Genomic DNA, 25,802 nt, shown 5'->3' with positions numbered 1-25,802 from the left:
CTTTCCGTCATTCAACATGCGAGTCTAATATGTTCCAGGGGCCATTTTAGGTCCCAAGGATACATCAGTTAACAGAACAGATAGAATTCCCTGCCTTTATAGAATTTGCATTCTAATGGGGAGGGGGGAAGACAGTCAGTAAAACAAATAAAAAATATATGATGTAACGGTTGGTATTAAGTGCTGTGACGAAAAGTCAAGAGGATAAGGGAGAGATAGGGTGCTTTGGGTTGAGGGTGGAATTTGCTATTTTAAATAGTGTGACCAGGTGGCATCTGAGCATAGATCGGAAGGAGAGAGTGATGTCTCTCCAGGAAGAGTTTCCATGCAGAGGGAACAGTTTGTGCAGAAACTCCAAAACAAGGTTGTGCTTGGAGTGTTTGAGGAAAGTGAGGCGACAGATGTGGCAGGAATGGAGGATGGGAGGAGAGTGGTGGGAGGCCATCGAGGGATGAGGGAGCCAGAGCATGCAGGCCATTTTAAAGGGCTTTAAAAATGAGACGGGGAACAGCTGGAGGGTTTTGAGTGGAGGAACAACATGGTCTGACATGTTTTAAGGGCATCATCTGGTTGCACTGTGGAGAACAGACTGCGATGGGGAGATGTGGGACCAGTGGGAGCAGGAAACCTAGCTGGGAGATGATGGTCATTTGGACTCAGGTTATAGTGGTGAAAGTGGGGAAAAGTGGTCAGATTCTGATTCTGTTTTGAAAGTAGAGCCACTAGGGTTGCTGAGTATTAGAGAAGGAGTTAACGAAAGAGAGATGAGTTTTTGGTCTGAGCCAGAGCTTCAAGAAATGCAGTCTGGAGTTGCTGTACACTGGATGAGGAAGACTGTGGGAGGAAGATCAGGAGTTTGGTTTTGGACAGATTAAGTTTGAGACGTTCCAAGTGGTAATATCCAGTAGGTAGTTTGATAATATAAACATTAACTCAAAATTAATATTACAGTTACTAGAAATATTATATATACATATGTAGAAATAATATATTATTAATGATATTATTAAATTTTAATATGTTCGTGGTACTACATTTTAAGAGAGACACTAACAAGTTAAATATATTTTGAAGAGGATGACTGAGACGGCAAGCACAGGAAACCATACTGGATAAGCAGCCTTTGAAGGAAACGGAGATGTTTAGCATGAAGAAGAGTGGTCCTAGGGTAGATGTGTTTCTTTACATGTTGGAAGGGCTACCTTGAAAAGGGGTAGCAAATGAACTTTACCTGTCATTCTCTGAGATGGATAGAAGTTATAGGAAGCCCGGTTTCAGGTCAATGTAAGATTATACACATGGACACATTTTTATGAGTAGGATTTCTGTGTTCTTCTGCAGCAGGATGGATTCTCTTCTGAAGTAGTGATGCCTTATTGCTGGAAGTATTTGACTGGAGAGTTGCTGAGGATATTGTAGAGAGGACTGGATGGAGGGTTAGATTAAGGTTCATTTCTTTTTGTTTCTGTGTATTTTTCCTAGGGACCAAAGTACTCCATGTACCAATGCACCATCATGAATATTTTTTCTTGTATTGCATTTTAAGATTTCATGGGTCTTTGAGTTTCTCCCAAATTAAACTATAAACCTCTTGAGGACTGGGACATGTTTTTATCCTCTTTGTATTCCCTGATGCACTTGGTACAAGATTTTGTATATAACGAGTACTCAGAAAAATACTTTTTGGTTGAATAATTTTGCTTCCAAGGCATCCTTATCCAAAATGCAAACACTACTGGGAAGGTGAGTTCATACCCAGCCTACCACCTTATTGTGGCTGAATTGACAGGACCAGTTTAACCCTTGAAATTCTGAGGGTCTGGAGTGGAAGAAGGTTGTCAAATGAGGAAAAGAAAATTCACCAAAAATTCATCTTTGTCTATGGCTGATTCTGCCTGCGTATAAAGTCTACCTAAAATGTCAACTGTTGTGGTATTGGAGTATTAAGAATATGTATTACAAAAATGGTACTGATGAACCTATTTGCAGGACAGGAAAAGAGATGCAGACATAGAAAATGGACTTGTGGACACAGGAAGGGAAGGGGTGGGTGGGACGAACTGAGAGAGTAGCATTGACATATATACACTACCATGTGTAAAATAGATAGCTAGTGGGAAGCTGCTGTATAGCACAGGGAGCTCAGCTCAGTGCTCTGTGATGACCTAGAGGGATGGGATGAGGGTGGGTGGGAGGGAGGCTCAATAGGGAGGGTATATATGTATACATATAGCTGATTAACTTTGTTCTACAGCAGAAACTAACACAACGTTGTAAAGCAATTATACTCCAAAAAAAAAAAAAAGAATACGTATTAGAGTCCAAAATATCTGAATGATACTTTAGAGGTTTGGAAGAATTAAAGAATGTCCAAGACAGTTACTTCTTCTGCTTTCAGAGAGTACTTCCAACAGTGAGAAAATCTGGTTAATTCATGTCTCTTACTTCTATAGACTTCACAGAAAACTAGTAGCAGAGGTTCAATGAGGTCCTTGCCATAGAAGGTGTTAAATGACAGGATTAATAACCACTCTCAAGCCAGCCATCCATTCATCCACCCATCCAATGAACATTTATTGAACCCATACTATGGGCTGAGCAGCGAGGGGTTCCGTGAAGGGCTGTAATCTTGAGACGCTCACAGGTGAGTAGGAGAACCTATCTAACATTATGGTACACTGTGTTAAGTACTGTGCATTGGAAAAACAAAGTTCCATGAGGTCAGAGAGGATAGAGCAGCTAACTTCTCGGGGAAGTTGGGAGATTCTTCCTGCGGCAAATGCCATTTGAACTAGCAAAGCTTTTTTGAGATCCTCCCTCAACACCCCCAACCCAAGGCAGTGTATGTCTCTCTGCTGTCTTCCTGTGGCACCTGTTACCTGCTTCTGATTACAGCAGTGCCCTGTTTATTGCAATTATCGGTTTACTGTCTACTTCTCTGCCTGGCCAGTACTCTTTAGTGGCAGAGACTTTGTCTTATCATCTCTGTCCCTACCAGTATCCAACACAGGTCGAAAGTTGTCTGTTAACAGACTCAAAATAAATGAATCTTGAAGAATAAATTGAAATGTGCCAGGTCCAGGAGGAGGGAGAAGGGCGTTCAAGACAGAGGCATGAAGCTGTGAGAAGTTATGGAGGCGTCTAAGGGTATAGTGTGTTAGGAAAATGGTGAGTGGGTTTGGAAGACTGACACGGAGGGAACATTCAGGGGAGGGTTGGGAGATGATGACTGAGGAATGAAGCACGACATTCTCATGGGTCCACTGGAGGTGAAATGACTCAGTCAGAACATAAAGCATTCTAAAAACCATCAAGCAATATATGTTGCAGCTGTCCCTGACCCCAGCTCCAGCCTCCAGACTCTGGTCTCTCTCCAACCTTCACTCCACTTTGAGCCTCACTCGTCCCTTGTGATCATGTTTGCTTTCTTCTGAGGGTTTGCAAAGCAAATTTTGCATTTTAGTTGTAGGTTTAACTACATTCTATTTATATCTTTTATCCCATGGACAGAGAAATATCCTTTGTTCCTTATTGAAATGACTTGATTGCATCTACTTTCTAAATTATTCCATGAGAAACTAAACAGTCCTTTTTTTTCAATCATTCATTGTTCCTAGTGATTGGCTGCATCACCATCCACCCAGTTTCCCCAGCTAGAAATCTGGACTTTATCCTAAGCCCTACTTTTCCCAAAGTGCTCTCTTCCGATCAGTATTAGGTCTTCCTAGTCTAATGTCCAAATGAATCTTGACTTTGTTTTCTTCTCTTTATTCATATAGCCTAAGTTCAGGCCACTTTATCTCTCACTGGCTTATTGAAACAACCTCTTAAATGGTCTCCCTACCTCTACTTTTCTGTTTATCTCTGTCTATCTGTCTGTCTATCTATCTATCTATCTATATCAATAAAAATCCAGCCACTGCAGTTATATTTCTTTTTTTAATTTAAAAATTTAAAAATCGTGGTAAAATATACATAACGCAAGATTTACCATTTTAACCATTTTTAAGTGTACAGTTCAGTGACATTAAGTACATTCATGTTGTTGTGTTACCATCAGCATCATCCATTTCCGGAACTTTTTCATCACCCTAAACGTACCCATTAAACACTAATTGTCCATCTTCCTCTTCCCCCAGGCCCTGGCAACTACCATTTTACTTTCTGTCTCTGTGAATTTCACTACTCTAGAAACCCCATATATGTAGAGTCATACAGTACTTTTGTGACTGGCTTATTTCACTTAGTATAGTTTCCTCAAGGTTCACCCATGTTGTAGCATGTGTCAACATTTTTGTCCTTTTTCAGGCTTAATAATATTCCACAGTATGTATATACCACATTTTGTTTATCCATTCATACACTGATGTCTATGATATTTATTAAATATTATTACTCTTAGAACTTTACTGTAACTTGTCCCTGTTACTCTCAGGATACAGCTAAAAGGCTTTACTATGGTTTACGGGGCCCCCACCTAACGCTGCAGCTTTCTTTCTATTTATGTCCCCTTACACTCTCCACTTCAGTCAGGCGACCTGGCCTTGCCTCCGTCTCTTTCACATCTGGGCCTTTGTCCCAGCTTCTTCCTCAGCTTACGATGCCATTTTTCAGGATGAGCCCAGCTTTTACCTCAGAACTCAGCTCAAGACATCACCTCCTCCAGGAAGCTTTCCTCCTCTCATCCAGGCTAGGTTAAGCATCTCCTTTTTTGTGCTCCTGGAATCCCCTGAAGTTCTCTCTACCAATACTCTTGTCACACTTAGAGCAAAGACAGTGTCTTATTTCCCATTTCATTCCTGGAGCCTAGTATATTTTGAACGCTCAGTTCATTTCTGTGGAACAAATACATAACCGTGTAGGCAAGTATCTGGAGTCATAGAGGAGGTAGGCGCTGAGGCAGAGGCCTGTGTGAGTGACTAACTCAAGGCCACCAAGTGTGAGGGCGTAATCCCATGCAGCCTGCCAAATGCTGACCGCCTTCGTGCCCGTGGAACCACTGGATGAGGCACTGGGTGCACACAGTAGAATGATGGGTATGCACTGAGATGTGCATTCCCAGCCCTCAACTGAGAAACCCGATTAGGTGTTTTGGTACTTTCGGCACAGTTTTAATCTTTTGCTCTTTTGGTCAATGTGCTTACACCCATCCTGCCTCTATTCCCCACCAATTCTCCCCCTCACTCTCCTCCCCCTACTCTGAACTTGGAAATAAATTCATATGTTTAGGTCAGTTAAACAGAAACGAGACTTTATTCTGTGAAGAAAATGTTTAGTTTGTAAAAGGATCAATGGGCTATTTTGGATCAAATAACTGTGTTTTCTTTAGCCATTTAAAATGGTCTATTTTCATTTTTTAAGCCATTGCCTTGTGAAAAGACCCAAGAATATCCCCAACTTAGTGTTAGATCCCGTAATTACATTTTCCCATTTTGAAAGCAGTTATGCAGTCCTTACAATAGAGTCAACGCGGCTAAAAATAAACTCCAGGCAGTTCATATTAACTGGGTAATAATAACAGGCAACAAGGAGGCTCCCTGTCCAAATATGATGAAAACAGGAAGTTCATTACACAAGCTGTTCTTTCCTGATAGATCTGAATTCTTAAAGCCTTAACTCAAAAATAATCTCTTCAGGTTAAAAATAAAAGCAGAGAGTTGTCTCTTACTTGTGGCTCAATGGAGATGATAACATTGTAGCTAAATAAATCCACACAGCCATGGGTAGACTGTAACTCCAGATCGCCTGTTTGGAGGAGGAAGGAGGAAGTTTGCAGACCCCTCTCCTGGCAGACAGGCGGCTGGATGCATTTGCCCGGGGGTTTACTGTTTTCTTACCCTGGCACAAGCTGCCAAGGAGATATTGCTTTACTTTGGTACGATGGCAGGAAGGCAGAAAGGCTTCCGGTGTGGAAAGCATTTTTATTTTTCCCTGGGGAGAAAATGGATGAACAGAACACCCCCAACTCTAAGTGTCTGCCAAGTATTGTAAATTTCAATCCTGGTTTCTCAGGGTGAAGTGGGAATGAGGCCCAAAGGAGGAGGATAAACCCCCTTCCTTATGGAACTCCTTTTCTCTAGTGAGTGTCACTGATTGTAAAGATTCAGATTTTCATGATTAAAACAAGGTGAGCATGGAGGAAAATTTTAATTTATGTAACTAGAATGAGCCCCACCAGCTCCCTTCCTGAAACCAAGTCCCAGTCCTCCAGGGTGTCACTGGACGCGGTGAGGGGGCCCGTGACCTTGCCATCCGCCTCCTCTTTGGGAATCTCACTACTTGTTACCACGGCCACCAGTAGGGTCACCCTGCTCCAAACAGTCATCACATCTTTCCTTAATTTCCTGTAACATAGTGGAGACCAGGTTGGAAGTTTCAATAAAGACTTGGCTATAGGATTGAGGTGGGGAAGAGAACGGGAGTAACAAAGAGTTGTCAGTCACAGAGAGTGACAAGTGTGCACTGATCTGGCTCAGCAGATGCAGTTTTCTCTCCCCAGGCTAGGTCAGTAGCATCTGTAGGGTTTGCCTTGAGCAAAAGAGCATGCTTGGGGAGTACTCACCTTGTGAATGTCCCCAGACCCTTCCAGCTATTCTTATGCCACTTCATGGTGGCTGTACTCCATCTTCCTGGAGAGTGATCTTTGTTTCTTTAACTGCACAACAAATCTCGGAATACATGCATCCTGGGAAGGGGGTTCTTGCCACTTTTGAAGTGATAACAGATAGGGCCAGTCACAGTAGACATCAGGAGGGCCGTATTGCCAAGGCCTCACATTTAAGAAGAGTCTTACATGTAGACTTTTGATGTGATTTCCAAATGGGATTAGCATAGCCACAGACATACACTGATCTAATCATATTTTTTTAAAAAGGTATCACACATGACTTTAAACTCTATTCTATGACCAGATCATATTGGCTATTGGGTATGATAAATTTTTGTAAGTTGTAAACCTGCAGGTAGCACAATTATATTGGACTATATATATTTATTGAGTGTAAACACTTAGAATATATCACATTTTTTGTAATGCTCTTTTGGAATTTCTTCATTTTTCTAAAATACTGCCATTCTCAGGAATTGGAAGTGGTCTGGCCTCTGAGAGGCCCTGACCATACACCTTCTCCACCTGCGATGCTACCCATGGGGAGCGGTGGACTTCTGTAAGAGAAGGAGGGAAGTTTATAGAGATGCTCTCTCGTGGTGGATGAACGCAGTGGTTCTTAAACTTGACCTGTGCAACAAAATCTCCTAGGAAGCTCATTAGAAATGACATACGATGCACTGAGAATTTCTGGCCCAGACCCAAGATCTTGACTCAGGGGGTTTGAGACTACTCCTTGAAAAGCCCTGCAACAGATTGTAGAGGAGCTTTTGGGGGAAGGTCAAAGGGTAAAAGAGGTCCCCTTTGGGATATAAATAATGATTCCCTTGGGGGACAGTGAAGACTCTGTCAGAAAGAGAGGTTCCCCTGACTAGGATCAGTAAGGAAACAGAGCAAGGGACCTGGTAGTTGAGAGAGCAGAGGGTAGGCAGGGACGGCTGTTGAGCCTGGGTGCAGAGAGCATGGGGCACACTGGGGAGATGTTTGAATGGGCAGACCAAGGGACAGACAATTATGTCAGAGAGACATGGGAGGGGACAATTTCTGGGAGACCTCACTGGAGAGAAGTGGTGAGAAGACCTCAGGGTAGAGCCAGCATGTCCCAGAGGGTTGGAAAGCTGAGCACGAATCTGAAGAAGGGAGTGGAGGCTCTGGGCTTGGTGTAGCAGGAAGCCTGGAACCAACCACTCCCTCCACTAACTGTGAACAAGCTGTAATCCTCCCCACAGGTCCCTTAGCTAATACATGGACAATGAAGACCGACTTCTTATGACATTTGGATTGATTTATCTTTTGTAAAAACAAGAGAGTATTAAGAGTACTGAGATAGCGGAGGGAGCTATCTTAAGCTGTGGGGTAAGGAATGTTTTTATAGATACTTGAGTTATGGTTTGAGCTAAGTGAAGTGTGACATTCCTTCGTAGATCAACCCGTGTCTCTCATACCATCAGCTTCTGCCACAGGGTCAATATTATACATTTAAAAATTATAGTTTAAACATATCCACTTCATTTTCACGGTCAACTTATAACTCACAGTGCTAACAAATCCAAAAATTCCTCTGTGTTACTTTTGTCCATTCCAAGAACCTACCACAGAACCCTTCCTATGAGTAATAAGGGAAATATAGCCACTCTTCATATGATTAAATAATTATTGGGCTTTCTTTGGTTTTAAGTATCAGTGATCTTTGCTACATGTTTTTCTTAACTTTAAATTTCACTTCTTTAATTTTCACTGCTGATAGCAACTGTGCTCCATATTTTGGAGTTATCTGTGCAGCAACTTGACTCTGAGCCATTAGAGCTAACAGTACAATTCTCAAGCTTTCTGGATTGCAAAGCTCTATTGTTTCTTGACTTCCACATATTATCCATTCTTTCCCTAGTGGAACAACATTAATAGGTTACAGCAAAAAGCTGTAACAACCCGACTTCTACTTTACTTCTGTTGTGACCATCACAGGTAGTGGTTTCCAAGGTATGAAAAATAGAAACCATAGTGTTAATAGGGCTTTGAAATCAAAGATAGTTGTTGGATATGTATGTGTGTTTGTGTGGTTTGTGTGCAGAAAGTCAAAAGATAGTCTACTTTAATTCAACAAGTTTATTTATTGCCTGAAATATGCCAGCCACTGTTTCAGTGCTGGGGATATAAGAGTGTACCAAGCACTGATCCCCATTCTCAGGAAACTTACATTCTCATAGGAGGAGACAGATAACAAAGGGAGTGACAGGAGGTGGGATATGTGTGCTGTTTTAAAATAGGGTAGTTAGAGAAGGCCTCTGTAATAAGTGACATTTGAACAGAGACTTGAAAAGAGTAAGCAAGCCTAGTAGATATCTGGGGGAAGAGCTTTTTTGGTGGAGGAAACATAGATACAAAGGCCTTGATATAGGAGATTGCAGAGCATCTGGAGGAATATCAAGGAGACAAGTGAGAGTGGAGTGGAATGGGTAAGGGGGCAGTGAAAGAACTTAAATTCAGAAAGTTAGCTGGGGAAGATCATTTAGAGTCTTTGAGGCCATGGTAAAGACTTTGGAACTTTTTTCCCCTTGGTGAAATGCAAAGCCAATGGAGGGTTTTTTCTTTTTTTGCGGTACGTGGGCCTCTCACTGTTGTGGCCTCTCCCGTTGCGGAGCACAGGCTCCGGACGCGCAGGCTCAGCGGCCATGGCTCACGGGCCCAGCCTTTCCGCGGCATGTGGGATCTTCCCGGACCGGGGCACGAACCCGCGTCCTCTGCATCCGCAGGCGGACTCTCAACCACTGCACCACCAGGGAAGCCCCAGTGGAGGGTTTTGAGCAAAGGAATGACATAAACATTTTAACAGGACCACTCTGTCTGCTATAATGGGACTGTGTTAGCCTGAGTTCCCTAGAAGCAGAGCCTGAGATGGGGATGTGCATGTGATTTCCAGAGAAATTGGTAAAGGGTGAAGGAGTGGGCTAGAAAGGAAGAAGAATGGCGAGAATGTGATTTCAGGTTCTGCGTAGTAGCTTCAGCCTAATCCCATGGGGAGCTGTGGAGCATAAATTTCACCTTAGAATTTTTCCCACTTGAGACAAGGGAGAGAGGCTTTTTACCTTCACCCTGGTTATTGAGTAAAGACTCTGGGGAAAGGTATGGACAGTGTAAATTCCAGGCACTTCCAGGTGTGGTAGCTTCCATTGCCCAAGTGCAATTCTCACTGATGCACCCACAGCAGCTGAGGGAAGGGCTCACCAACCAAATTGATAAAAGGGATTCCAGAGGGCCTGACTGAGCTATTAGCAACTTCTACATGGAATAAGGGTGGAGTAGAGATATCAGTTAGGAAGCTAATGTAATACTCCAGAAGAGAGTTGAAGGTGGCTTGGACTAGAGTGTAGCAGTAGAGGTGTTGAAAAGTGGTTGGATTCTGGAAAATTTTGAAGGCAGAGCCCAAAAGATTTGCTAATGGATTACCTATAGCATGTGAGAGAAGGAGAAGAATCAGGGACGACTCTAAGATGTGTGGCCTAACCATTTATTGAGATGAGGAAGATTGTGGGAGGAGTGGGTTTTAGAATGGGGTGACTGGAAGCTCCATTGGAGACATATTAAACTGAAGATGCCTCGTAGATGTCCAGATTAAAATATCAAGGAGGAAATTGGATGTGAGAGTCTGAAGCTGTGAAAATATGTTTCAGTTCCTAGGTTCAGATGACCAGTTGCACATGATACTAAAAGAATGTGCATATTTGTTTGAGGTGGCACTGTTGGAAACTTTTATTGGGCTTCTAAGGATGGATGTGGAGTGAGAAAGCTGTAATTAGTTCCACTAAACCCCAAAAAGAACAAAAGGTAAATACTAGACATTATTGGTCAGTAAGCTTGATGACAACTTCAGCTACCATTTCTAAAACCTATCATTAAAGAGATGATTTTTGAGTAATTTACCAAAAGCTGTGATGACTTAGAGGTAACATGGATTCACAAAGAACAAATCAGACCATACTAGCTTTACTTCCATTTTTGAAAGGTATACTTAGGCAGAGAGGTTTGGGAAATTCTGTTGTCTTAGTATATCCTGATTTTTATACAGTGTTTGTTAAATTTTGTTATCATATCCTTCTGACAAAAATGAAGAAATGTGGGCCAGAAAATAGCTATAGTTATGTAGCTTTCTAAGTGGCTAAGCAAGAACAAAGAAGGGTAAACCCTTAGATTTTTTTTTGCTACCAATTAAGTTTTTATATTACTAGGCCCTTTGCTAAGTCATCACTTTTATCAGTAGCTTAAATAAAAAGCTAGAAAGCATATACATAATCAAATCTGAAGATGACATAACCTGAGGAAAACTAGCTAATATCTTGAATTACAGAATGGAAGCTTAAAAAAGGAGAAACCCAAACTCACAGTCTGAAATTTAATAGAGATGGATGCAGAACAAAGCAAAACACTCCATTTTACAGGTTGTGAAAGATCTCCCTTCACAGCAAAGAACAGAATTCACAATTTTTTATTCAGAGGTTTATTTTTCATTAAGTCATTTGTGGCATTAAGTTAAGACTGCAGGCTTTGGAGCCATCAGCCTGGGTGACAGTCCTGGCTCTGCCACTTACCAGCAGTATGATCTAGGGTATGTTTCTTAAAATCTGTGTTTTATTTTCCTTACCTGGAAGAGGAAGATGGTGATATTAGTTCTAACTAATATTGTTGGAATTGTTGTAAGAATTAAACACACGTAAAGTACTTAGAACAGTGCCTGGGACGTATTAAGTGCTCAGTAAATAACTAATATAACTTGTTCAACAGTGTTATCTGGTTGCTAAAAAGGTAAAGCCATTTCTCTGAACGATGGTAGAAATGAGGTGTCAAGATAAAGGGAAGCTCATGGCCCACTGTACTCTTCACTGCTGGGATTTTGTTCAGTGCTGGGTGTCTCTAATTAAAAAAGTGTCTTCAACCTGTGGGAGAGTGAGTGCTAAAGGTGGTCAGGGTATAGAATCATGCCAAGTGAAGAAAAATTGAAAAGATGGGGGTAGAGAAAGTGGTTTCTTCTTTTGGAGAAAGATTCAAAAGCTGAATTAAGGCTTTCTTGAAAAATTTGAAGGGTTGTCATGTGGAAAAGGAATTAGATAGAGTCCCTGTGGCTCTGGAGACAGAGCCAGGAGCAAAGAGTAGGAATAAAAAGGGATGGGGTGGGGCACAGAAGTATTTTAACTTTTTTCTGGGCTGAGGGATGACAGAAGCCTGTTTGAGCGCTGCCTCTAAGTTACTGTATGATGTCAAGTCTCTTCTGCTGCAGGCCTCAATTTCATAATCTGTGAAATCAGTGTTTGGATTAAATGTGCTGTAAAGGGGAAATTATAGTTGGTCTCTCAATGGGCTGTCTTCCTAGACAGTGGGTTTCCTGTCAGTGGAAATGTTTCAGTAGAGGCCACAAGATATATTAGACATTATTGTATTTGATTGGAATTCAATCTAAATGACATCAAAGATCTCTTTCAATTCTGATTCTAGGGAAAAAAATTTTTTGTATGTTTAGATGGCCTATCCATCCCCATCCTCAGCCCTTAGCCCTACTTTCTTGATGGAGATATAGACTCTTAAGTGATTATGTAAGAACTCTATTGATTAGACTGAAGTGTGATTCTACCCCATTCACATGAAAACTCAAAGAGAATTGAACGACTTCCTGAAACAACTCTGTACTAATTCCCTTGGTGCCTAACATGTTGCAGTAGAATTTCTATCGTTTCTCCCATTCTTTGTCCTGAAAGTGGAAAAAGTGAAAAGTACCCACAAGCCACAGGCTCCATATTGCACAACCCCTAGATTCATGGCTTTGCCTTGAGAATTTGCTGCTGGGGGAGGCTGGGATGTGCAGCTGGGGGTTGGGTGCAGCAGGGAGGGAGGGGCTGAGCACAGCAATGGCAGACTTGACAGGAGCCGTGAGCAGCAGAGATGTGGGACACCATCATCTGTTGCCTGCAGCTGCCAGGCTGACTTCATTCTTTAACGGCAAATGTTTATTGACTACTTATCACGTGGAGGACACACTAGCAGGCACTCTGAGGGACACCCAGGAGTAAGACACACAGCCTCTTCTGGCAAGGAGTTTCTAGTCTGTTTGGAAGACAATTACCAGCTAGCAGCAAACACTTTGTATAGTACTTCATTGTTTGCAAAGTGCCTTCAGGCAAATCATTCTCTTTTCAAAAGCCTGTGGGATTAGACCCTTCAAGTACACTCACAACAATCTGTGGGGTACTGTTATTCGCACTTTTCAGACGATAAATTGTGGCTCTGGACATTAAGCTGTTTATCTGAGATCACTCATTTGTGTTGTCTGAAGTGCCCTTGCTGTTGTTGAAATAGACCTTGGCACATCTTCTGACTCCAATTCCAGTTCTTTCTACTACATCACACTAAAGAAATTTAAAAACCAATATATAGATTATAGTATATATCAAGGGAATTGCCTGGGTAAGATGTGTTATAGGAATTCAGGAATGCAGATCATTGTAACTGGGTACAGAAGGGAGACAGGATTATGGAGACGGGTTAGAGTTTGATTGGTGGAGAACAAGGGAGGGTATTCCAGACAAAGCAAATATTTTATCAAAGGTGGGAGGTAAGAGAGCAGAAATGTAAGGAGATGTTCATGGGGCTGACATGTTTTGCCACATATTTATGCTGTGCATAACTCCAGGGGTATCATTCACATAGACTGTGATATAAACAGAATTTCAGGGGTCATTCAGTGCACAACCTGCACAGTAGTATGGGGACAGCCAAGAATGTATGCATCAGTGGAACTGAGTTGGAGGGTTTAGTCAAGAAGTCAGATAGAAACCTGGAGAGATGAACAAAAGACTGATCATGGAGAGATGAGAGGTTTAGGGTAAGGGTTTTCCATTTTAATCTTTAAGCTTTGAATAATTTTTAACCAGAAAAGAGCCACAATGAAAGCAATGTTTTGAGAGATTGATCTGAGGATGTGCAGATTAAATTTGAAAGAAGAGAAGTTGGGGATAGGAGACCCATATAATATTTTGGTCACCTAAACATGAGGTCAAAAAGGGTCTGAACAGTGGTGGTAGCAGTGGGAAGACAAAGGAAATGGCAAACATGGCAGACCTTCTTTCATTAATTCCACAAATGTTCTCTGAGCTTTTAGTAAGTGTAAGGCAATGTGCTGCATGCCAGAGATTTAATAGTGAGTCAAATAGGCATGACTCTTGCCATTCTGGAGTCTATAGACCAGTGAGGGAGTCAGACATTCATCAAGTAATCACATAAAGATTAATTACAAACTATAATAATGCTATGAAGGAAAAGTATAAGATGATATGGGAATGTATAGCAGGGTGGAATCTGATCTAGTTTGGGCCGCTAGAAATCAGGAATGTTTTCTCTGAATAAAATAAAATTTTTTTGAACTGAGGGTGAAGAGGAGTGAACTATGCAAAGGGAGGTGAGGAAAGGGAGAAGAGCATTCTAGACAATGGGAACAGCATGTGCAAAGGCCCTGTGGCGGCAGGGAACATGCATCCAAAATGGTGAAATGTGATTAGTAGGGTTAGTCTATGGCAAGAAAGTAGAGAGTGCTGACATGAGACTGAAAAGAAAGGCAGGGGCAGATAATATTGGGTCCTTTGTTTTTATTTCAAGAACAGTAAGAAAACATTGGAATATTTTAACCTGGAGGTGACATGTTCAGTTTTGCATTTTGAAATGGATACTCTTGCTGCTATGTGGAGAATAGATGGGGGATGGACACTCAGGGAAACTGGTAAGAGCCTACTTCAGTCATCCAAGAGAGAGATCCTGGTGGATTGGACAATGGAGATGTCAGTGGAGAGAGAACACAATGAAAGAGGACTTACCAGGACTTGATGACTGACAGAATGTGGATGAAAAAATGAGAAAAATAAATCAGCAGTCAAGGTTTTGGAAAGAGAGTCTTACAGCCTGGTGATACAGTTAAGGGATATTATAGAAAATGGGGGGTGGTGCTGGCTTGATATGCAGTGTTGGGGGCATGATGGGTTATCCAAGTGAAAAGTAAGCAGTAGGATCTGAATTTTAAAAAGAGAGAGAAAAGGATTGCAGTCGTAAGATTGGAAACTATTGATAAGGTTGTGGTAGTTAAGATGTGAGTGGAGGGGTCTACAAGTGGGTGGGGGATAGTGAAGAAGAGTAATAGAAGGTTCAGGAGTTGAATTGTGTAGAGCAGCACCACTGGGTAAGGTGAACTGACAAAGTAAGGTGAAACTACAAAGAAGTGGTCACAGAGATAGAAGGGTATGATTATAAGAAAATCAGAAATTTAACCACTAAACATCATCCTTTTTTATTACAACCTCATATATACTTCCTAGAATTAAATAACAATAGACATCTACCAGGAAAAATATTACTCTTTGCACCGCAATGCTATAGTCCCCATAATGTGGTTGCTTTCAGAGTATAATACTTGTTTAGGGATGGATACAAATCAAGCTGAAGGCTAGGGCCTCCCCAACCCTGCATCTACTCATCACAGGCGGAGAAACTACATTTAGGTTGTAGCTTTTGTTAGTGAGGATTGTGGTTCAGAATTGGATTCCGCAAGACCTATCCATTTGTAAAAGAAATAGACCAAGGACCTAAAATCATCAAAACACTTTTCTTTGACAAAAATAATAAGTAATCTGCTTCTATATTTAAGTCACAGTGTGTTCTTGTGACCAAAGAACACCAAACTTCCATTCTTATTCCAAATGTCTCTAAAATCCAGCAATACTAGTCTCAGCCCTGAATAAGCATGTTCAAAATGAAGTTACCAACTTTCTCTGCTGAACTTTTTCATTCACTTACACGTTTGCCCAAAGACTTCAGTTCTGAAGGATGGTAGCATGCTCAATTTGTGCCAGCTCTTGTCAGGAGTTATGGGCCAAACTGGTTATTTTTCGATATGAAATCAACTTTAGCCTGGCGTCAATGACTTAATGCACTTGCGAGACAAAACATTTAAGTGAAAGTCAATTGTGTTCCCTTTTTCAGAAAGTCTTTTGTGAGAACAAAGATCAGGTGGCTTCTTCCAGCCAAGATTATATTCAAAGTTGAGTATTCGAAAGACAAAATGGGGAAGTTCAAGTCAATGAATTGGGTAATTCGTTTATTTTATAGTTAGTTGAAAAATTAAGGCAAGACATCGTTATTGCCTCTCTGCTTCTATGCACAGAGGGGTGGGTGTGAAGAATCATTCCTTGATAGCCCCCTTATAGAGTTTTGAACCTGGTGAGTCATCTCTGGATCACTGTCCCATAGTAAGGTGGTAAAGGTCCCTTTCTTCTTGTAGTGTCCCTGAGATTTGTCTCACTCTGTTCTCGGAGTTTCTTCTGAAATGCTACTTCTCCCACTCCCCTGCCAAGATCTGAGGGCAGCATTTCAGCTGGGTAGGGGTGACCGCTCCTCCAACCTAAGTGCAAGGGGTTCATGGAAGTATAAGGAGAATCAAGCTCTATGTATGCCAGAAGTCAGTGCAGAGCCAGGAGTTTAGAAAAAGTTTACATTTTTATAAATTACATCTAGGGAGGTACCACCTGAAATATAAACCTTTAGCAGCATTTATTAACCTTTTAAAAAATTAAGGTATAATTTTTTTTTTTTTTAATATTTATTTATTTATTTATGGCTGTGTTGGCTCTTCGTTTCTGTGTGAGGGCTTTCTCCAGTTGCAGCAAGCGAGGGCCACTCCTCATCGCGGTGCGCGGGCCCCTCACCATCGCGGCCTCTCTTGTTGCGGAGCACAGGCTCCAGACGCGCAGGCTCAGCAATTGTGGCTCACGGGGCCAGTCGCTCCGCGGCATGTGGGATCTTCCCAGACCAGGGCTCGAACCCGTGTCCCCTGCATCGGCAGGCAGACTCTCAACCACTGCACCACCAGGGAAGCCCTAAGGTATAACTTATGTAATGAAATGCTCAGATCTTTAAGTTCAATCAGTTTTGACAACTGCCTATCAAGACATAAAATCTTATCATCAGCCCAGAATGTTCCCTCATGCCCCTTGCTGGTCAGTTCCTATACTCACCCTTCAACTATTGAGCTCCTTTCTATCACCATAGGTTCGTTTTGTCTGCTCTAGAATTTCTCATAAATGGAATCGTACAATATGTGCTCTTTTGTGTTTTGTTTCTTTTACTGAACATAGTATTTTCAAGATTCATTCATGCCACGTGTATCACTAGTTCAGTCCTTTTTATTGCTGAGTAGTGTTCCATTCATTGAATGTACCACAGTTTTAAAAAACTTCCTTCCCCTGTTGATGGACATTTGGATTGTTTCCAGTTTGGGGCTACTATGAATAAAACTGCTATGAACATTCTTATATAAAGCTTCATTTAAACATACATTTTCACTTCTCTTGGGAAAATAAAAATATCTATGAGTAGTGTTTCTGGGTCGTAAGGTAGATAGATGTATTTTTAACCTTTAAAGAAACCGCTAAACACTTTTCCAAAGTTGTACTATTTTACCCTCCCACCAGAAGGTATTCGTGTGTGTGTGTGTGTGTGTGTGTGTGTGTGTGTGTGTGTGTGTGTGTGTGGTCTCTCACTGTATTTTACTTTGCACTGGTATCTCATTGTATTTTACTTTGCATTAACCTGATGACTAATGATGTTGAATATTTTTACATGTGTTTGTAGGCCATTTGTGTGTCTTCTTTTGTAAGCTATCTGTTCGAGTTTTATGCCCATTTAAAAAATTGAGCTCTTTGTCTTTTTATTATTGATTTACAGGATTTATTTTTATGTTCTAAACATACTTTCAGATATATGTATTGTGAATATTTTTTCCAGTCTGTGGCTTGCCTGTTTACTGTCTTGATGGTGTCTTTTGATGAGCAGTTTAAGGTAATACCATTTATCAATGTTTATCTTTCATGGTTCATGCTTTCTCTATCCTTCTTGAGAAGTTTTTGCCTACTGCAATGTTGTAAAGATTTTCTCCTAAGTTTTTTCCCCCCTAACTTTATTGTTTTACCTTTACATTTAAGTCTGTGACCCATCTCTGCAATGATATTTGTGTATGGTGTGAGGTAGGAGTCAAGATTCATATTCATTCTCCTCTCTTTCTCTCTCTTTCATTTGCTGGCTCGCACTTGCTCTTTCTCTCTCTCTGTTTTGGTATGGATATCCAGTTATTCTAACCCAGTTATTGAAGGTATTTTCCTTTCTCCACTGAATTGCCTTGGTGCCTTTTGACTATATATATATGTCTATTTTTGGATTCTCTATTCTATTTCTAAGTCTTGTTTACTTTTCTAAGTGTTGGTAATGATTTTGAAATAGGAATAGACTGAGATTCTTAGGTATATAGAGGTGTATGAATTAGAGTACAAGTCCCATAGTAAGCATCTTTTACCACTTGAAGATTTTGTGTGTGTGTATTTAGTGAACACAAGATCACTTATTTGATTCCCATGTGAGTGCCCAGGGGAAGTTGTTACAAAGAGCCAGAGTGTTGCTGTGTTTTGGCTTTTGTACACTTGCTGCTTACAGCAACATCTTTCAAGATTGAGATGAGCTCAGGCAAATATTAGCTGATTTGAGAGCAGAAACAGAGGGAATAGAGAGCCTAGAAATGTAGGGCCTGGCAGGGTTGGAAAAGCCAACTATTACTGAACCCAAGTAAGCTGCTGTCTTTCTACTCAAGCCTATTATTTCAAATGTTTGCAGTGTAGCTGCCATGAGTTGAAAGAAGTAAAATCTAACCCATACGTGAACTTTTGCACTTAGTTTAAAAATTTAGCTGAATTCTTCTTATCCGTTACATGGTACCCAGTGTCTCTTCTGTTGCCTTGGCTCAGATGAGGCAGTTCTCCTGTCCTGGTTCTCCTAGGAAGGTCCTGTCTTTCCTTAGAATTCAGGTTGCTTGTTTGTCTTGCAACTGCAGCTCTCTGATGGTTCAAGAGAAGTTATGATTTGTAGCCTGTCCAGCTTTTTATTGTTGTTAGGGTTGGACTGAGCTCTTTCCAGCTTTTTATATCCCAGGTAGAAACAGAGCTCCCAAGAGGGTGATTTATAAATGTATTCTTCACTGTGTAAAATAACTTTTTGTAATATTCCTTTGAATTGCAATTCCTATTACCATTCCACTCCCCATTACCACTCCAGTGTCTTTCTCTATTGGATCTTACTCATCTGCCTCTATACCTCTGGACCACAGCTCCTGGAGGGTATGACTTGGCATTTATTTATATTCCCAGTCACTTGCCCAGAACCTGGCACAACTAAAAGACCCTGTTTGTTGATTAACTGATGAATGGAATACCTTGACCAATCTCACTTCACAGATGCCTGTCTTTCAAGACCTAAAGCCATGTCACCTCCTCTGAGAAAACTCTATAAGTTCCTTTAGGAAGAGTCTCCTTAATACTTTGTACATTTCTCCACTGGCATTGTGTATGATGATAATTTGTATATCTTTTAGTCTAGATTGTGAATTTGTTGGGAGCACAAACCAGTTCTTAATCTATATCTTCAGGTACCTAGAACGATGTGTGGTACATATAACTGTGACTCTATTAAATGGATACATAAAATGGGTTTTCTAAATGTCTTTGTTGAATGATTATACAAAATGGGTTTATACTTATGCAACTTTTCTTTACACCATTAATAGCATAAAGAAATGCACTTGTAACAGGATGCGTATATGTGTATGAGTATGTTTTACCTCCTAGTGATGTAGATAGTTGCAGAATTTGCTTAGGGCAAAGATGGAAATCATGTGGCATCTCTGGCACCATTTTCTCCTTGTGTGCCCATGGCAGACAAACCGTTTCAGGTTTGTTTTTCCTATTTGATCTCAGGTACGAACTCGACACCCTACCTTCCAATAACAGCTCCACCAATGGGTCAGATTTGGTGCATGAAGTAAAGATTATCTTCCCTTCCCTATTTTAAGGGGCTCTTGAGGCAACGAGCTGGGAGGTCACCTTTGATGCCCTTGCTGGATTGTACCTAGAGGGAAGATTCTAATAAGCTGCATACTCTTTGCAGATTCCTGTCTCTCAGAACTTAATCACATTTGCATTTGGCTATGATCAGATGGTGGAAACACAAACTCCAAACTGTCAATCAACTTGGGCTTCTTTTCCAACTTTTCCTAAATCAATTTCTTTAAAAAAACCTTTGACCAAAATTATACAACTAGTTTTAAAACAATTACAATGTTTTATATCTATGTACTTCGTTATAGTTGGTAACCTAGAATTGTTAATTGTTGAAAATATAGTTTAGGAGGTGTGCATATGAATATGTGTATGAGTTCATGCATACATGTGTGTAAACTGAGCTATTCATGAGATTTGGGGGAGAAAATAGGGAAGATATTTACTAAAAATGTATTTTTTATATAGTCCGGTTTTTACCTTTAAATATCAGTAGAAAAATTTCTGAAGCATATAGATTCTGGCATGTAATTTATCTTCAAAACAGAAATTAAACCTAACCAGTTATAAATTTGAGTTTCTTTCTGAATTAACCATGTTGGCATTACCCCAGCTACCTCCTTATGTTCACATGGTTGCTTCCAGACTCTATGTAGAATTTTATGCCTCTGTAGTATCAAATTTGTTAAATGGCATATTTTTATATCAGTAATTTTTATAGCATATTGTTATTCCAGACTTTTACATGCCTCTAATTTATTCTTAACTCCAGTATAGCAGTATTGATTTTTTTCTTCTAAGTTTGATGGTATGAGCACTTTAGTTGTGATTTAGAGTCATTTAAACATCATCACTAATTTGTACTTCATTTCCTATTCTTTTGCAAACTTTAGACATTTGAACAGGTACAACAGTAAATATTAATGCTCCTCAAGTTTCTTCTTTATATCTCTTTGAGAGACATTTAGATTATTTCTTAATATGATTGAAATAAAGTGTTTCTGATAACCTTGGATTGTTCATGATACTTAAATGCAGGATGGTAAGAACAGTTTTGATTGCAAATCAAATAGAACCCGGTGCAGTTTCCTTAAATGATATTCCCTCTTCTTAGTCCCCTAATAGTGAGTAAGTTGGTCATAATGTTTCTTTTCTGTAGAATTAATATCAATGCCTTTTATAAAATGAGGTCATTGGGTTACAGAGTTGGCCTTAAGAAAGATTTTGTGACAGTGTCCTTTCTCAGCTGTCTGGGTACCATGTTTCTGTCAGGATTATGGTCAAAGGTAACATGGATGAAGAAGGCTGGTGAGGCATGTTTTGGTTGCTATATAAAGCAAGGTTCACAAGTGCAGCAATCATAAGATTGATTTTTTTCCTTGGATATTTTGTTTGCAGTTGAGATAAGCTGCCACCAGGTGAATAGTGGTATCTTGGTTATCTGGCCTATGGTCCAAATAGCTTTAATGGAAGGCCTGTTCATAGTATCCATTTTCTGTTTCAATTGTATCATTTTATTATTGGCACAAAATTATGACCGCATTAATGAAAATAAAAATAAAGATGAAAAAAATTAAACTAAAAATCAGGTATCTTTTCTTTTCCCTTGCTGATATTATGTTTGTATCCATTTAAAACTATAATTTGTGTGTAGTTGTAAACATAGTTTTTTTTTCTATCTATCTACCCACCCACTCTATCTATCTATCTATCTATCTATCTATCTATCTATGTATCTCTAATTGGTAAACATAGTTTTTGATATGTAATCTTCTATTCTAATTTTATTTGTTTTTGTTTTTTGTTTTTGCGGTATGCGGGCCTCTCACTGCTGTGGCCTCCCCCGTTGCGGAGCACAGGCTCCGGACGCGCAGGCCCAGCGGCCATGGCTCACGGGCCCAGCTGCTCCACGGCATATGGGATCCTCCCAGACCGGGGCACGAACCCGTATCCCCTGCATCGGCAGGCGGACTCTCAACCACTGCGCCACCAGGGAGGCCCTTCTATTCTAATTTTAAAATAACATATCAAAAGCATGTTTACATGTTGCTACATAGTATAATTTATAATGGTAATTTCAATATGCATTTTCACATCAGTATATATTCTTTTAACTATTCAATGTTGACTATATACAAAAATTTATAAATAACATATAGGCTATAAAAAATCGGCAAATAATGAACACCCATATGCCTATTATTCAGTTTAAGATAAAGAACATTACCATTATCTTTGAAGGTCCCTGTGTGCCTCTTTCTTATCCTGTTTGTTACCTCCTGGAGGTCACATGACCACAATTCTAAAATTTGTGTTTATTGTAACTTTGATTTTCTTTATAATTTTATCACATATTTGGTTGTATCCCTAAATAACATATAGTTTTATGAATATTTTTAATCTATATTTAAATGGACTCATACTGAATGAATTTTCTGTGTATTTTTTACACCCGATATTAAGCACCCATGTTTTTATCCATGTCATTGTGTGTTACATTGTATTCATTTGCATGATGTAAATTATTCTATTATATGAATATACCACAACTTATTGGCCATGATGAACATCTGGGCTTATTCCAGTTTTTCCCCATTATAAATGGTAATGTAAAAAAATTGTAATACACAATTTCTATTACAATTGTTCAAGAATTTCTTTATGGTGTATATCTAAGAGTGACTCTGCTGTGTCATAGAGTGACAAATAATAGGTAATTCCAAAGTGTTTTCCAAAGTGGTTGAACCAAATTACACTCCCACCAGCAATGTGTAAGAATTCTGGTTGTTTTACACCCTTGTCAAAATTTGATATTGTCAAACGGTATAATTTTTGCTACTCTGGTGAGTATAAAAGGCTTCTCATTGGGTTTAAATATGCAATTTTCAAATTGATAATGAGGCAGAACATCTTTTCATATGGTTTATCTTCTAGTGAAGTGCTTGTACAAATCTTTTGCTTGTATTTCTCTTGGGTTTTCTTTTCCTTATTGGTTTGTAAGAGTTCTTTATATGTTCTAGATATTAATTCTTTAGGTTACATGGGTTCAAATATCTTCTCCCATTCTGTTTTACTGTCTTCATGGTGTCTAGTGGTAAACAGATAATATTAATTTTAATGTAGTCAAATTTATCAAAATTTCTTTTAAGATTTGTGCTCCTTCTGTCTTGTTAAGTAAAATCTCCCCTCTCCAAGGTGTTAAGAATATTTTCCTACCTTGTCTTCTGAACATATTATAGTTCTATCTTCCACAGTTGTTTTTAACTCACCTGGAATTGACTTTGTTTGTGATGTGAGGCAGAAGTACATTTTCTTTCTTTCTTTTTTCTTTTAAATAAAGATAACCAATTGTCCCAGCACAATTTATTAAAAATTCATTCTTATCCCACTGATTTGCAGTACTAGCCCTATCATAAACCAAGTTTCTATATATGTGTGGGTAAATTTCTGGGATATATAATCTGTTTCTTTAGCTAATTTGTCATTAGGCCAGTATCACATTTTCTTAATTATGTCAGCTTTATATGAAGTTTTCATATCCGGTAAAACAAATTTTGTTTTTCTTCAGGAATGTATTGGCTAATCGTTGCCCTTTATTCTTCCATGTAATTTTTAGAAACAGTTTGGCAAAGTCAATGAAAAAAAACCTGCTGGGATTTTATTTAGAATTTTATTGAATTTATAGATTAAATTAGGAGAAACGGACATCTCTGGAATACTGAGTTATCTAGTCCAATGAATGTGGAATATTGTTTTAATTATTTAGGTCTTCTTGAATGCTTTTTGTAATTTTTTTGTTATAATTATTCACTTGTTTTATTTTTTCAATTCAACGTATAGGTGATTATAACATAGAGTATGTCTTTTTCTGCCTGATTTATTTCACTAAGCATAATACCCTCCAGGTCCATCCATTTTGTTGCAAATGGCAAAATTTCATTCTTTTTTATGGCCAAGTAGTATTCCATTGCATATATATACCACTTCTTCTTTATCCATTCATCTCATGGACACTTAGGTTGCTTCCATCTTGGCTATTGTAAATAATGCTGCTATGAACATTAGGGTGCATATATCTTTTCAAATTAGTGTTTTTGTTTTCTTCTGTTATACACCCAGGAGTGGGATTGCAGGATTATATGGTAGTTCTATTTTTAGTTTTTTGAGGAATCTCCATATTGTTTTTCACAGTGACTGCACCAGTTTACATTCACACCAATAGTGTATAAGTGTTCCCTTCTCTCCACATCCTCACCAGCATTTTTTTTTTTTTTTTTTTTTTTTTTTTTGCGGTATGTGGGCCTCTCACTGTGTGGCCTCTCCCGTTGCGGAGCACAGGCTCCGGACACGCAGGCTCAGCAGCCATGGCTCACGGGCCCAACCGCTCCGTGGCATGTGGGATCTTCCCGGACCGGGGCACGAACCCGTGTTCCCCTGCATCGGCAGGCAGACTCTCAACCACTGCGCCACCAGGGAAGCCCCTCACCAGCATTTTTTATCTCTGGTCTTTTTGAGGATAGTCATTCTGACAGGTGGGATACCTCACTGTGGTTTTGATTTGCATTTCTCTGATGATTAGCAATGTTGAGTATCTTTTCATGTGCCTACTGGCCATTTGTATGTCTTCTTTGGAAAGATGTCTATTCAGGTCTTCATTTTTAAATAGAGTTATTTTTGTTATTGAGTTGTATGAGCTGTTTATATATTTTGAATATTAAACCCTTATCAGTCATAACATTTGCAAATATTTTCTCCCATTCAGTAGCTTGTCTTTTTGTTTGGTTGGTGGTTTCCTTTGCTATGCCAAATCTTTTAAGTTTGATTAAGTCCCATTTGTTTATTTTGCTTTTATTTCCTTTGCCTTAGGAGACAGATAAAAAAAATTGCTATGGTTTATGTCAAACAGTGTTCTACCTATGTTTTCTTCTGGGAGTTTTATAGCTGGTCTTCTGTTTGGGTCTTTAATCCATTCTGAGTTTATTTTTGATTATGGTATGAGAAGATGTTCTAATTTCATTCTTTTATGTGGTGTTGTCCACTTTTCCCAGTACCACTTATTGAAGAGATGGTTTTTTCTCCATTGTATATTCTTGCTTCCTTTGTCATAGATTAATTTACCACAGGGGGTACATTTTCTGTGCTCTCCATTCTGTTCCATTGATCTATGTGTCCGTTTTTGTTCCAGTACCGTCTTGTTTTGACTACTGTAGCTTTACAGTATAGCTTGAAGCCAGGGAGCACAATACCTCTGTTCTTCTTTCTCAAGATTGTTTTGGCTGTTCAGGGTCTTTTGTGTCACTATTCAAATTTTAAACTTATTTGTTCTAGTTCTGTGAAAAATGCCCTTGGTATTTTGATAGGGATTGAATTGAATCTGTAGATTTCCTTGGGTAGTAAGGTCATATTAACAATATTAATTCTTCCAATTCATGAACACAGTATCTGTTTTCCATCTGTTTTTGTCATCTTCAGTTTCTTTCATCAGTGTCTTATAGCTTTCTGAGTACAGGTCTTTTACCTCCTTAGGTAGGCTTATTCCTAGCAATTTTATTCTTTTTGATGTGATTTAAATAGGATTAATTTCTCTTTCTGAGAGTTCATTGTTAGTGTATAGAAATGCAACAGATTTCTGTATATTAATTTTGTATCCAATGACTACCAAATTCATTGATGAGCTCTAGTAGTTTTTTTGGTGACATTTTTAGCATTTTTCATGTATAGTATTATGTCATCTGCAAATAGAGACAGTTTTATTTCTTCCTTTCTAATTTGGATTCCTTTTATTTCTTTTTCTTGTCTGATTGCTGTGGCTAGGACTTCCACTACTATGTTGAATAAAAGTAGTGAGAGTGGGCATCCTTGTCTTTTTCCTGATCTTAGAGGAAATGTTATCAGCTTTTCACCATTGAGTATGATATTAGCTGTGGGCTTATCATATATTACCTTTATTATGTTGAGGTACATGCCCTCTTCTAATTCATTGATTCTCTTTTCCACTCTGTCTAATCTGTTATTAAACCCCTCTATTGAGATTTTAATTTCAAAGATTCTAGTTTTAATTTCCATATGTTCTTTTTACTCTTTTTCAAATCTGATTGCTGTTTGCTCATATTTTCAAGTCAATTTGTTTGACTTATTTCCTGAAAATATTAAATGTTCTTAGCTTTTGGTCTGTGTCTATTCATTTCAATACTTATTATTTGCAGTTGTATTCTGCTGGCTATTGTTTATTCTTATTTTATTACACATTTTGTGAATTTTGACTCTGATTTGTGCCTTGGAAC

General features: G+C 39.3%; 1 long non-coding RNA gene across 4 annotated transcripts in view; it reads left to right on the top strand.

Annotated features, from left to right (window-relative positions):
* The window catches only part of LOC309803486, a 565,063-nt gene that overhangs the window by 79,835 nt on the left and 459,426 nt on the right, over positions 1-25,802 (top strand). The window lies entirely within an intron of this gene.

This window comes from Mesoplodon mirus (assembly GCF_964341445.2).
Source record: "Mesoplodon mirus genome assembly, chromosome: 1".
NCBI classification, from domain to species: domain Eukaryota; kingdom Metazoa; phylum Chordata; class Mammalia; order Artiodactyla; family Ziphiidae; genus Mesoplodon; species Mesoplodon mirus.
Note: the sequence above shows the minus strand (reverse complement) of the source record. Positions and strands in the feature narration are given on the sequence as shown.